At 43.2% G+C, this 13710-nt stretch overlaps 1 protein-coding gene across 1 annotated transcript in view; it reads right to left on the reverse strand.

Moving 5' to 3' along the window:
* KAZN (kazrin, periplakin interacting protein) overlaps positions 1 to 13710 on the reverse strand; it is a 1074196-nt gene that overhangs the window by 775836 nt on the left and 284650 nt on the right. The window lies entirely within an intron of this gene.

The following is a 13710-nucleotide window of genomic DNA, read 5'->3' on the forward strand; positions in this document are numbered from 1 at the left end:
CGACGTGGGGCTTGAACCCGCAAGCTGTGAGATCATGACCTGAGCTGAAGTCGGACGCTCGACCGACTGAGCCACCCAGGCGCCCCCATGGGCACCTATTTAGTAGCGTCTGCATGCATGAGAAATACTCTTGCCGTGCTAAGCCAGTGAGATTGGGAAAAATTATCTGTTAGAGCAGCTAGCATCACCCTACTTCACTCAAAGGTAACCAAACGGCGTAGTTTCTGAGTCAGAGTTGGTGCGCTGGCCATCGATAACCAGCATTGTAACCAGGTGATGTGTGAGAATTTTCGGAGTTTGAAGTCTTCATCTCACAAATGGCTGAAATGAGAATTCCAGTAATTTGTATGAGACCACAAGAGCTGGGAGTCAGACCCAACCTTTCTGATTTTCTGACGTGGGCTCTCTCCAACCCACCATTCGACTTCTACTTCTATTTCACACATTACAGTAGTGTGGACAGTTACAAGCCAGTGGTAAATATGAAAGAGCCAAGTATCCAGGCCACGCTGGGGGGGGAGAAAGAAACTCAGAAAGAGCCTCCTCTTCCGTGTGCCTTTTGTTAATTATAAGGGAAAATAGCATTTTCTCAGGGTGTTTCCCCATTACACACCAACTAGCAAGTCGGGGGCATAGTTGAGATTGTCTCTGCACCTCAGGAGAGAGAAAAAGGCATCTGACAACAATTATCTTGTTAGTTTTGATCTATGTCATTATTGTCATTATCTCTTTTCCCTCACAGTAAAAAAAAAAAAAAAAAAAAAAAATCAGGTAAGAAATTAACAATCCACCCAGCATGACCTGAAGTGGATACAGAGTCATAATAAATTAGCTTTCACATTCACTGAGCACTTCCTTTACATTAGGCACCCATGCCAAATACAAATACACTCTTTCACTGATCCACAGAAAGGGACTCAGGAAGAGACTGTTATTATGCCCATTTAACTGATGGCAAAACAGAGGTTCCAAAGGTAACGTAACTCATCTGAGGTTGTATAATGTCCTTATGCATTAGATTATCTTTGAGACCATCACTGATGACATGCCACTAAATGGGACTGTCATGTGATGATACAGAACGCAAACGCAATGTTTTCTAGCACCTCAAAAGGCCCTGAATTTTTCTTGTAACTTTTGGACTTGAAACAGAGGGCCACAAAGGGGCTGGGAGATATTTCAGACAGTTACAAATTCAGTGTCTCAGGGTCACCAAGGACAGAGCTTAGAATCTTAAAAGAGAGTCTCAGGGGCGCCTGGGTGGCTCAGTCGGTTAAACGTCTGACTTCAGCTCAGGTCATGATCTCACAGTCTGTGGGTTCGAGCCCCGCGTCAGGCTCTGTGCTGACAGCTCAGAGCCTGGAGCCTGCTTCGGATTCTGTGTGTGTCTCTCTCTCTGCCCCTCCCCTGCTCATGCTCTGTCTCTCTCTGTCTCAAAAATAAATAAAAACATTAAAAAAAATTAAAAAAAAAAAAAAAAGAGAGTCTCAGATGGAAATAGAACTTTTCAGAAAAAAAAAAAGTTTGTTTTATTCAGTAAGGCCTTTTTGAATTTCCTGGTTAGAAGGAAGTGTGAATTCTGACAAGGTATTTAAGAGAAGAATATGAAACACTATACACAGGCACTGGACTCAAGAGTTGAGTTCAAAGCCTCCCTCTGCCAAGAACAAGCTGTGGTCTTAATCTTTCTAAGCCACAGGTTGTTGTTTTTTTTTTTCATCTGCAAATAAAAAGGGTGGGTGGAAACAATAATACTTACCTCATAAGGATGTTATGAGGGTTGGATAAAATAATAAAATAAAATAATACTGCCGAAGCTTTTAGCTCACACCTTGCCTGGCTCCTAGATGGCGCCTAACAAATGGTAGAGTTTATTTCAAGTGTTATTAGTTTCTTGTAAAAGGCGACTTTCCAAGTAATCCTGGAAGTTTCATTCAACTCAGACTGAACTCTGATTATATTCACCTCTGGTTTTTCTGTGTTTCAGTTTTTTGTTTTTGCAAAATTTCTAGAACTGCATGGCCAAGAGCTCAATATGGTGGTCACTAGCCACACGAGCCTATCTAAATTTAAGTTAATTAAAATGAAGAAGTCAGTTCTTCGGTCACAATGGTCACACCTTAAGAATTCAGTACCCACATGAATTTAGTGGCTACTATGTTAGACGAACCGATGTAGACTAGTTCCACCATTGCGTGCAGTTCCCTGGGCCATTGTTGGTCTAGAAGAACAGAGCTGGAAAGAATTTAGGGAACCCAGGCACTTACAGAGGCTACTTTGCACAAAGCTCTCATGGAGACAGGCTGATGGACCAGATGGACCAAAGGGGTCCTTCTGCATCCATGAGAATCTGGCACTCCTTGCAGAGATACTCAATTTTTCAGAACATCTTCCTGGACGGGTATTTCTTTTTTTAAATTTTTTTTTTTAACGTTTATTTATTTTTGAGGCAGAGAGAGACAAAGCATGAACAGGGGAGGGTCAGAGAGAGGGAGACACAGAATCCGAAACAGGCTCCAGGCTCTGAGCTGTCAGCACAGAGCCCGACGCGGGGCTCGAACTCACGGACCATGAGATCATGACCTGAGCTGAAGTCGGCCGCTTAACCGACTGAGCCACCCGGGCGCCCCTGGATGGGTATTTCTTAAAGAATGACACTAGGCTCCCCTTGGCGGGAAATCTTGGAAACTAAGGTTGGTATCCTCAAGTGTTTGACGCCTAGCCAGGGCTTTGGACCTGAAAGGGTCCAAGTGACTACTGATACATGACAAAGGACACCATACAAGGGCCCTTGTGTGGATAAGATATATGTTGTGAAAATGCCATTCAAGGAAAACACAAAACATTAGATAAATTGTGTGCCGAAGAATCAATGGTCCGAAAGCAAACAGGAGTATGAATTTTCTTTACATCTGTTCATCTTTTGCATTTCCCCCCACCAATATGACCATATTTTTACATAAAATATGTTACATGGGCATAAAATATGTTATATTCAGGCTGTTGTTTTTTTAATTTGGAAAACAACACCTCAATAACACTTCTTTCTAAAAATGTTGTTACATTTCCAAGAAGCACTCAAAGGCTTTTATAAACACACTTTTATAAAACATATATGCAATGTTAAAGCAGGATACGTTGTGTGCCAAAAAAGCATTTATATTATAAATTTGTTTTGTTTTGTTTTGTTTTAAAAAAAAAAAAGCTAAGAAGAGAGAAATCCGTTGGATGCAATTAAATTATGGAATGGCAAGGTATTTTTCTTTCTTGTCTTTTTACAGTTCATGGTGCAATTTTATTTTTTCCCATTTTTAAAGATAATACAAATAGAGTTTATAAACTATTTTCTTGCTAAACAAAGGCAACCCATTAGCAGATGTGGGGGTGCATAAAAAATGTCTAAGGCTTTGGATTTTCTTCAATTAAATCACAGATCTTCAAAGCTCTCCCACTGGCATGTAACTGAGTGGTTCTATGAGTCGCATGGACAATATCCTGAGGGCAGTTCTGCGAATATGGACCAGGGGAGACCAGGAAGGTGGCCAAGGCAGGGACACCAGGCCTCCCTAATGGTGTGTTGAAAACAATGCAGACGCCTCGCCAGGTAACAATGAATAGATCAGGATGGCTCCCTTCTCATAACATGATCTAGAATTTTGCATCAGGCTTGAAGTTTAAAGGCTCCACGCTCTTTCTTTTGTTCAATATTAGAACTATGCTTGCTTTGCTCCCCAGAATTCCCAAAGATCATCGGTAGTGATTCTGCCATCTTCTCTCAGAGTTTGGGAGGTAATTAAGCTGGTCCAAGAGAGCAGGCTCATGTTCTACAATTGCCACATCTATTTTAAGCTCCAATTTCCTATCATTCATTGTACTGGAGATGTTGATCGTGGTTCCTACCTGCCCATAGCCCTCTTAGGAGGGCAATGATCCCAATTATATACACGACACTACTCCCCCCCCCCCCCCCCCCCCCGGCCAAAGTTGACAGGATAGCATCACAGTGTCATTTGAAGCTGTCCAGAGGCCCGGGAGAAAAACTGAACCTACCGGTTCTCCAGTTTCTAGCTTTGTGATCTTGTACAAATTATTTCAACTTTATAAGCCTCAGTTTCCCCAAGTGAAAAACAAAACCTGTGACACTGGCTTTAGGGTTGTGGTCAGTGTATAGTGAGATAGTGCATAACATAACATGGTCCCTGACAAAACACGGGCACTTGGTAACATGAGCTGCTGGTTTCTCTGTCATCATCACCACCATCACTCATATCAGTATTATCATCATTATCATCATCATCAGAACCCAGCTGAGTAGCAGAGATAAGCTGAAAGGCTTATAGATTCAGGGTTGAAAACACCATTTTGATCTACAGGCTACGCACTGAGTAAGCAGAGAAAACCAGTCTGCAGGGGAAGGAGAGGGACATAGGCAGGCGGTACCGGCATTTAGTGGGCAAGGGCCAAGCACAGGAAGCATCCTGTGTCCCACAGGACTTTCAAAATTCTTGCTGGACAATGTATATAAAGGTCAAGCCTGGAATCTAACTACACATTACACATATACAAACATGTTGCTTACGAGGGTTTACTACACCCCGAATTTTCCAGGAATGGATCTACTATGCAAACCCAAGAAAGGTCACAGTTTGTTTTGTTGGAAACTTGCTAAGAGTCCGTCACTGTGGTGGCTTCAAACACGGGTGTCAATTCTTTGACGTATTCCCATCCGCAAGTGGGATCTATAAACTCATACCCTCCCCTCTTTCTACCCCCACCCCCTATGACTGCTTTGACCAAGAGTATGGCGGAAATGATGCTGTGTGACTTTCAAGGCTAAGTTGTAAAAGCCCGGGGAGCATCTAGTGAGACACTTGTCCCTAGAGCCCTGACCGCCATGTAAGAAGTCTGAACACCCTGATGGGGCGCCTGGGTGACTCAGTCGGTGAAGCGGCCAGCTTCGGCTCAGGTCATGATCTCATGGTTCGTGAGTTCGAGCCCCGTGTCGGGCTCTGTGCTGACAGCTCGGAGCCTGCAGCCTGCTTCGGATTCTGTGTCTCCCTCTCTCTGCCCCTCCCCACTCACATGCCTGCGCACGCTCTCTCTCTTTCTGTCCCTCTCTCTCAAAAAATAAATATTAGAAAGATAAAAAAAAATTTAAAAAAAGAAGTCTGAACACCCTGAGATCATCGAGCTGGATCACCACATGTAGGCAGTCCAGTCCTCCATATCTTGGCCCAGGGTCCAGGCAGGTGAGTGAGGCATAGTCATCTTGAAAGTGACTCCTTTCAGCTTCAGCTCTTCCAGGGCCAGCCACTGGGAGTCCTCCCAGTTGATGGCCCAGCCATCATGGAACAGCAAAGAGCTCATCTTTCCGTGCTCTTCCTGAATTCCTGACCCATAGGACCTATAAGCATCACAAATGATTGGGGGTCACTGAGTTTTGATTGGTTATACTGCAGTTGGTAGCTAGAAAACTCACCCTTTTGGAAAGTCATGTTGGCAGTACAATCCGACCACATCAGCGTATCTTTGAGATCGTTGCATTCGTGGTGATTCTACAAACGCACGGCCACTTCATTTTCTGTCTCTGCATTTACAGAGTATGCTACATCTTTTTGTTTTAGGTAAATCACGTGCCTTGCCATATTCTTTCATATCTCAGGCAGGGCATTATATTAATTTCACTTTGAATTAACCATTTATGTAGGCTATACTATCTGGGAAGTTCACTTCAAGATAAGAAAATGGCTGTTGTCAAAGATATTTGGTATAAAAAGAGACAGTTGGGTCCAATGGGTAGAAACCACCGGGCGAGGCCCTTTTTCCCCTGAGACCTGGAGAGGGCGCTCATTTTTGTCAGCCGCGTTTCTAGTTTCCAGAGATCTGGCTGGACTTTGTTTCTACTTCCTCAGTTCGGTGAGATTTTTGTAGTATCCCTGTAACCACCTGTTCTTAGCCAGCTTGGCTGGGATCTTTCAACTCAAGGAGTCGTGCCTAGGACGCCCTGTTTAGTTCCAACTCGGCTCTCCTTTCTCCTAGGCAGAGAAGATGAAGGGCCAAGGAGATTAAACCAAGCTGCGTTTCTTCTGGCAGCTGTCGGCATTACTTAGTTAGATCCAAGAGACCGTTGCCCTCTTCCTTCTCCATCTCCTTGCTCTTGACAGAACTGTTAAAAGCCAGGTGATATTTCTTCAGGTTTCTCTTAGAATCTTCCGTACGTGGTTGTCTGGTCTGGTGTAAGCGTTAAAACCCAAATATTATTTCCTTGGGTCGTTCTCAGCATATCCTGTTCTTCTTTTCTTGCTTGGTCTGCCTCTCTTCCCACTTTTCCCAGGCTCGCGTTCCCCCATGAACACGTCCCGCATCGTTCATCCTTCGTAAGTCTGGGCTTGTCGTGTGCATCCTGGGTGTTACGTTAAGAGGCCTTTTGACTTTCACATCAAAAGCACTGGCAGTTTGGGCGTCAGAAATTCATTTCTGACAGTCATTCATTCACCCCTGGGGTCCTTAAAAATCTCTGCCCCTGGAAGTATATTTTTAAAGTGTTCCTTGCTAAAATAGAAAAAGCTTATAGATCTTACGGTAGGGAATCGGCGCCCATGCCCCAGCTATCATAAATTCTAAATGGCACATGCATTCCCTCAGTGTTTGCTGAAGGTCCTTTTTGGGGTGTTTTCCTAACCTCGCATTGATTACCTCCCTTGTCCACCAATGTGGGCCCCCAACTGCCTTGTCTATATCAGATACTACCTGCCCCTCTGACGTAGCTGATTAGACCCAGGAAGGACAAATGATCAGGCTGGACCAGTGAGAGTCTTTCTTCACGTTGGTTCTGAGAGGTCAGCAAGATTCTAGTGTAGTTTGGGCTAGGCACTTGAGAAATAAGCAAGTAAACAAACAAACAAATGCTGAGACCGTAAGACAGAGATATTCTTTCCCCAGAAAGATGGGAAAAGCTCTGACATTTGCAAGCATCATAAATAAAAGCCAGATAGAGGGTCCTGGTGCTTCTGAGTGCCTGGTTTCAGTACCTGGCTGCGGCCCAGGGCCTTTTCCCAGAGGTCCCCTTAAACACTTTATAAATCTCCCCTACCTTTTGTTCTCTACAGCCAAATCAGTGATGTTTCCCTCGCATGCAAACAATCTTAACCGATCCAGAGATTTTTCTTTTGGATCAGTTTCATGGTCGAGATTCTTGTATCATCTGAAAAATCAGTCCAAAGAAGTTTAACAGTAATTTCAACATGATTTCCTGTCAAAGTTGGCCTAATATTTGGAAAAAGAAGAGCAATGTGGGAGAATATTCAAATTTGGGGATTTTGTTTTTCCTTAGGAAAAAAGACCAAAGAACGCAAAAGAGGGGAATACACAAAAAGAAAATTATAATTGTGGATTACAAAGTTCTGCCACACCAAACGGAGTGTGGGCAGGGAACTCACATCGTGGGTGAGCCAGTATCAGGTGGCACCAAGTGGGGTCTCTCTCAAGCGGCTTGCTGATGATAGGATTTGTAAAGCTTGGCTTCATGCAGACCCCAAATAGCCGCCACAAAGTCCTTCAGGCATTGGCCCTGGGTTCGCAGCGTGTTCCAGGAAAAAGCCTGCTACGGTTTGAGTTTTGAAAAGCTCAGGGAAGGAAGCATAATCAAAAGAGCCTGCTGCTAAAGCAACCATTTCAGGTTGCCATCTTTGTTTCTGCAGGATAATAAGGTAACTAGCTTTCCATGCCCTAGTGGGTTGTTTCTTGCTTTTTTGATGACTGTGGACCAGCTCTGTCCTGAGCAACCCAGAGACCTTCTCCACCATCCAGTGGCTGCTACCACTCTCTCTCCAATCAGGGCTGAGCCCCAGCCTGGGGCAGGAGACCACTGTTTGTCCCTGGGCCCTCTCCCTCAGCCCTTTGGGAGCCCTTTAGAGTTCCCTACATCTTTATACTCTCCTCCTGTAATTCTTTAGCTTCCCTGGTTTAAATAGTAACAATAAAATAATAATAATAGTAATAGTAATGATAATAAAAGGCTTTGGATGAGCTAAGTGCTTGGTCGTAAAATTATCCCAAGATAACTAGGCATCATGGTATTTGCAAATTCACTATCCTGGGGGCATCATGACCTTGGGGGATTCACAGACTAAGTCTGCCAGTTGAAGAGTGCCATCTTTGGATTTTAGAACAAATAATCTACATGCCCCTGAAGAGATCTGTACTGGACCCCGGTGCCAAGATTTTCTCTATTTCACAAATTACGTTTTAACTTTTCGAATAGAGACTACACCAGCTAGCTGATGATATCACACAATGGGGTATCACACTGACTTGCAAAAGGTGCTACAAATGTTTGGGCATGAAGCCAGATCTAATGGCTCCAAAGCTAGGCCTGCGCCGCCCCCCTCCCCCACCCCAACCCCAGACCAAAAGCCGGAAAATATGCTCCTTTATGAAAGGTGATATCCAAGGAAGGTAAAGCTTGAACCAGGCACCTAGTTCTTATTGCTAGGCACGGAAACAGTTACATGTGTGAAAATACGGAGAGCAGAGAGTAGAAGGAGGCTCCTGATGTCTGCTTCTAATAAAGCACTAAGCCTCGGGTCCTTTGCCCTCCCAGCTTCCCACGGGCATGGCTGTGACCAGCTGGGACGTTAATCTTGCAGGTATAATTTTATCACACGGAGGATGGAGTCGGTACCCCCTAAAGAAATATCTAGAGCCAGGAACTCTGAGACTTTACACCTTTAAGGACTAAATTTGTCAAAGAACCCAGAGCAAATTAACCTATTTCTCTACTCGGGAGAGAAGACAAAGTATGTCCGTCTTCACTGACAAGGACTTCTGGCAAATTTGGATGGATGAAGCTTCGCGAGAAGACAACAATGGATTATGAACTTCCTGAGGAAATGAATTTCCAAAGAAACCCCAAACATCACGAACCACAAGCTGCTTTGTTTCCTTATTCATGACCTTCATCTACCTTCTCTTCCATAAAGCAAATGGAAATGTGTCATTCTGATTAACGGTGATTGCTTTCGTGTCATGCATCAACTGAAATGAGATGTTTTATCATGACAGATTTAAGGGGACATGGGCATATATTTAAGAGCACTTTTTAAAAAACACTCTTGATTATCCATGGCACTTAAAAAAAATCCCTGTTATCTTCTTCCCAACCACCCCCTTTCCTACAGATTTTTAAAGGTAGAGAAATTACATGGCATTCAGTGGTAGCTGATTACTGCCTTGTTTGTGTAGCTGTATTATTTACAACGCTGTTGTAATAATGTTGACCGGTCTCAGGATTGTGATTAGCCAAAGAATAATCCTAGCTGACAAGCTCCACAGTGATTTTTCTTTAGAAACAGTACCCCAAACTCCTGTTTAAGAAGCATGTTTATGCAGCTTATTTTTTCCCTTCTTGGAAGCAACTTAACCTATGCAGGAAGCAAAAGAAAACTAAAACAATTTAGACTCAACGTGATTACTGTCACCATGATTTTTGAACATAACTTTAGAGGGTAAGGACAGTATGGAAGCCTGCAAAATGTTAACAGAAGACCCACAGGGCAGGGATCACGCTATTGGTTTGAGACAGTATTCTTAAGGACTAGCATGGTGCCCGTTCACTATGTCTGGAACTCAGTCATTATCTATTGAATGTAATTGTGAAGGTTCAGCAAGGGATCTCAAACACACTGAAACTCATCAGCAAATGGTTATGGGAGAGGAGCAGATCGGAAAGTCAGTGCAGAGATGGATGAATGCATGAGTGAGTGAGTGAGTGAGTGATTACATCCTCGGGGCTAATAAACACACAGCAAGCAGACAGATGTAGTACGACCGTGATCTAGAACGTGAACTCCTTGGGGGCAGGAGCCACACCATTCATCTGACCGGCCAGCATCTAGCACCAAAGTCAGCTTTCGGTAATCCTTGCTGAATGAGCAACCAGGTGGAAAAACTGAGGAAAGCACTTCAGCCTAAACCTTTACTTCCAGGACAGACAACAGTGCCTGTATTTGTAATACATCTTTTTTGTTTGTTTGTTTTGTTTTAATCAATGTACACTTAGACCAGAATAAGAAAAACCAGCAGAATAAAAAAACAACCTGACAGGTATCAGCATGGTAAGGAACACAGGTCCTGGAGGTTAGCTGTGGGGACTGTCCACGTGTGACAGCTCCCACCTTCACCAAGGAAACATTCGCAACTTGGTTCATTTTAAGCTCGTTAGTGATGATGGCCACATTAGCTCTGATACTCATCGCTTTAGCTAGTGGTATGAAGTATCCAGCATAGGTCTGGAACCTGAGAATGCCATCCCCAAACAAGACGCAGACATATAATGATCTAGCAAGGGAGGCAGATGGACTTATGACAGTGAAGACGCCAGAGGAGACCTCCTCACTGGGTTTGGATGAAATCCATCCAAAGCCTTGCACACAGAGCAGTTCTAAAGGGTGCGTGAGTACTCTTGGTCCAGAGAAATAGAAGCTCTCCAAGTTTGGGACACAACATCTCCCCAGGGCAGCTAGGGATGAGTAAAAGATTCTAAGTTAAGACCAGGGAGGTAGAGAAGCTATTAACTGAACTGGCAAGGTTAGGAGGAGGATTTGGTTTGCGGAAGAAAATGGGTCCAATTTGGGGCATGTCAATTTTGAGGTGACAGAGGACATCCAGAGAGGAATGATGAGCAGAGAGTCAGAAGTCCGTGTCTCAGGTTCCCACAGGGAAAGAATCTGGTAGATATTTCAATTTTAATAGCATGTGGGGTGGCAGGTAAAGCCGAGGCAAGAGAACACAGACAGAAAGAGGCAGAGGACGTAACCATGGGGGTGGAAAGGACACAAAAGGGACGGACGGAAGGTAGGAGGAAGAACAGGGTACCCTGAAGGCTCAGAAGAAAAGGAAGAGAAAGGTTTCAAGAAGATGGCAACACTCAACAGTGATGAAGTTGGCAGAGTTTATGGAGGGTAAGGACTGAGGAAAAGTCATTAAGAAATGACCAAAGTGGGGCGCCTGGGTGGCTCAGTCAGTTGAGCGGCCGACTTCGGCTCAGGTCACGATCTCGAGGTCCGTGAGTTCAAGCCCCGCGTCGGGCTCTGTGCTGACAGCTCAGAGCCTGGAGCCTATTTCAGATTCTGTGTCTCCCTCTCTCTGATCCTCCCCCGTTCATGCTCTGTCTCTCTCTGTCTCAAAAATAAATAAACATTAAAAAAAATTAAAAAAAAAAAAAAAAAAAAAAGAAATGACCAAAGACCTTCAAGCATTGGGTGTCCATGGTTTGTGCTGAATGGGTTTCAGTGGGCTTCAACAGGTTATTTTGAATGATGGAAACCTGAACATAAGGGTTAAGGATGAGTAGTTATCGAGGCAGTGAGTTATAAATATTCTTTCAATATGGATTGATGGTTTTAAAAAAGAACATGCATTATTCATGTTATAGGATTCAACCGAAGTGCTATCGCCCTGTTACGCTTTTGCTAATCCCAACCAGAAATAAACTCCCATTCCTCTGTACTCTCATAACACTTTGTGTATATAGCATCTATCATATTATGCTTTGTACTATAATTGCCTCATCTTGGGTACAGTGCTTCTCTGATGCCTACCCAAGAGTCAGTTGTTCAAGAAATATCTGTGGAATGAATAAAGGCCCACATGCTTACAGGTCTGCTGTCCCAATGTGGCTCTTTAGAAGATTATACAAAAACTACTGAAGAGATAAACAGTTCAGTTGTCCTTTTTTTTAACGTCTTAATTATAAAACATAACAGACACAGAAAATAGAATAGAATAAATCCTTAGTTTAATAAACCATCGTAAGGTCAATGCTTTGTAGTCATGACCCAGGTCCAGAAACAGAAATCTGTCAGATATTCATAAACCCTCTACATGTCTATCCTTTTTTAAAAAAATATATATATATGTATATATATATTTTTATTTTTAACGTTTATTTATTTTTGAGAGAGAGAGAGAGAGAGAGAGCAAGTGTGTGAGCACAAGTGGGGGAGGGTCAGAGAGAGAGGGAGACACAGAATCTGAAGCAGGCTCCAGGCTCTGAGCTGTCAGCATAGAGCCTGACACGGGGTTCAAACTCACAAACCGTGAGATCTTGACCTGAGCTGAAGTTGGACACTTAACCGACTGAGCCCCTCAGGTACCCCTTAATATATATTTTTAAAGTTTATTTATTTATTTTGAGAGACAGCATGTGTGCAAGTTTGGGAGGAGCAGAGAGAGGGAACAGAGAGAGGGAGACAGACAGAATCCCAAGCAGGCTCTGCACTGTCAGCGTAGAGCCCAAAGTGGGGTTTGAACTCACAACCTGAGAGATCATGGTCTGATGCTTAACTGAGCCACCCAGGTGCCTCTCTACAATTTCTTCTCCACTCCCTCAAAAGTAACCAGTGTCCTCCATTTATGGTGACCACCTCAGAGCTTTCCTTTACAGTTTTATAAACTGGGTGATGACAATTCTAAACACTAGTTTTGCCTGTAAGATTTAAATGCCTCTCTCTACATTAACCTATAGGTTGCACCTCTGTCCCTCCCTCCCCTTTTTTTTCATGTAATTTATTTGTTGAAGGTGTTTGTCCTATAGAGTTTCCTACTATCTGGATTTTGTTGCTTGCGTCTCCACGTATCTACAGGATTGACCATCAGGTTTAATTTTTGGCAAGACGGCACATAGACCTCGTTGCATCCTTCTATCAGAGCCACATAATGCATGGTTGTCTCTTTTTTGACGTTAGCAGCCAATGATGTATAAAACTTACATCCATTAGTTCATTAGGGTTGCAAAATAACAGTATTCAAATTCAACCACTCCCTTTTTAGTTATTGGCTGGAATATTTCTGGAAAGAGAAACTTTCATTTACCTATGCTTTGTTTACCCAGGGCATAGTTCATACAGGAAGGCAGGATAAGAAGACTTTCTTTTGCACTATTTACCAGTTTGTAACATAATGAGTGGTTCTTTATTGTTCTCCAAAGATGGTAAATTAGTTTTTAATATTCTTATGAACTTGTGGGTTTAAATAAATCTGTTGAGCTTCAATTCACTAAAATTATTACCTTTATTGAACACGTATTATCTAATCTTGATCCAGTGGGAACATCTTTAACTTAGTTCCTAAGTCCTTTGGAAACAAACTTAGTTAAGTATTTTAGCTCTCTTGCTAACCAGTATGACCCAATGTCCTAGGCTCACCTTGTACATATTCTGTACATTCATCTATTTTCCCAAGAATTCTCTTCTCCCTTTTATGGAAAATAGTATTTCAAGATCACGATCTGGGTCCTACAAATGTCATTGCTACTGGACTGTTGATCATTCCTAAGCTTTGTCCGTGCACATGGGTCTGATACTCCCAATTCAAATTCAGTACCACAGCATTTTACTGAACCTCTTCTACCTGGCATTCATATTGACTTTCTTTCACACCTAGAATCCTGATTCTTGATGCCACAAGAGATTACAGAATTAGAATATCACATAATTGCTCCTGTGCTTTCTCTCACATTATATATGAAACAATCTCAGTTAGAAATAGCAATTCTTGGGGCGCCTGGGTGGCGCAGTCGGTTAAGTGTCCGACTTCAGCCAGGTCACGATCTCGTGGTCCGTGAGTTCGAGCCCCGCATCAGGCTCTGGGCTGATGGCTCAGAGCCTGGAGCCTGTTTCCGATTCTGTGTCTCCCTCTCTCTCTGCCCCT

The sequence above is a fragment of the Panthera onca genome, chromosome C1, assembly GCF_046562875.1.
Source record: "Panthera onca isolate mPanOnc1 chromosome C1, mPanOnc1 haplotype 2, whole genome shotgun sequence".
Classification (NCBI taxonomy): Eukaryota; Metazoa; Chordata; class Mammalia; order Carnivora; family Felidae; genus Panthera; species Panthera onca.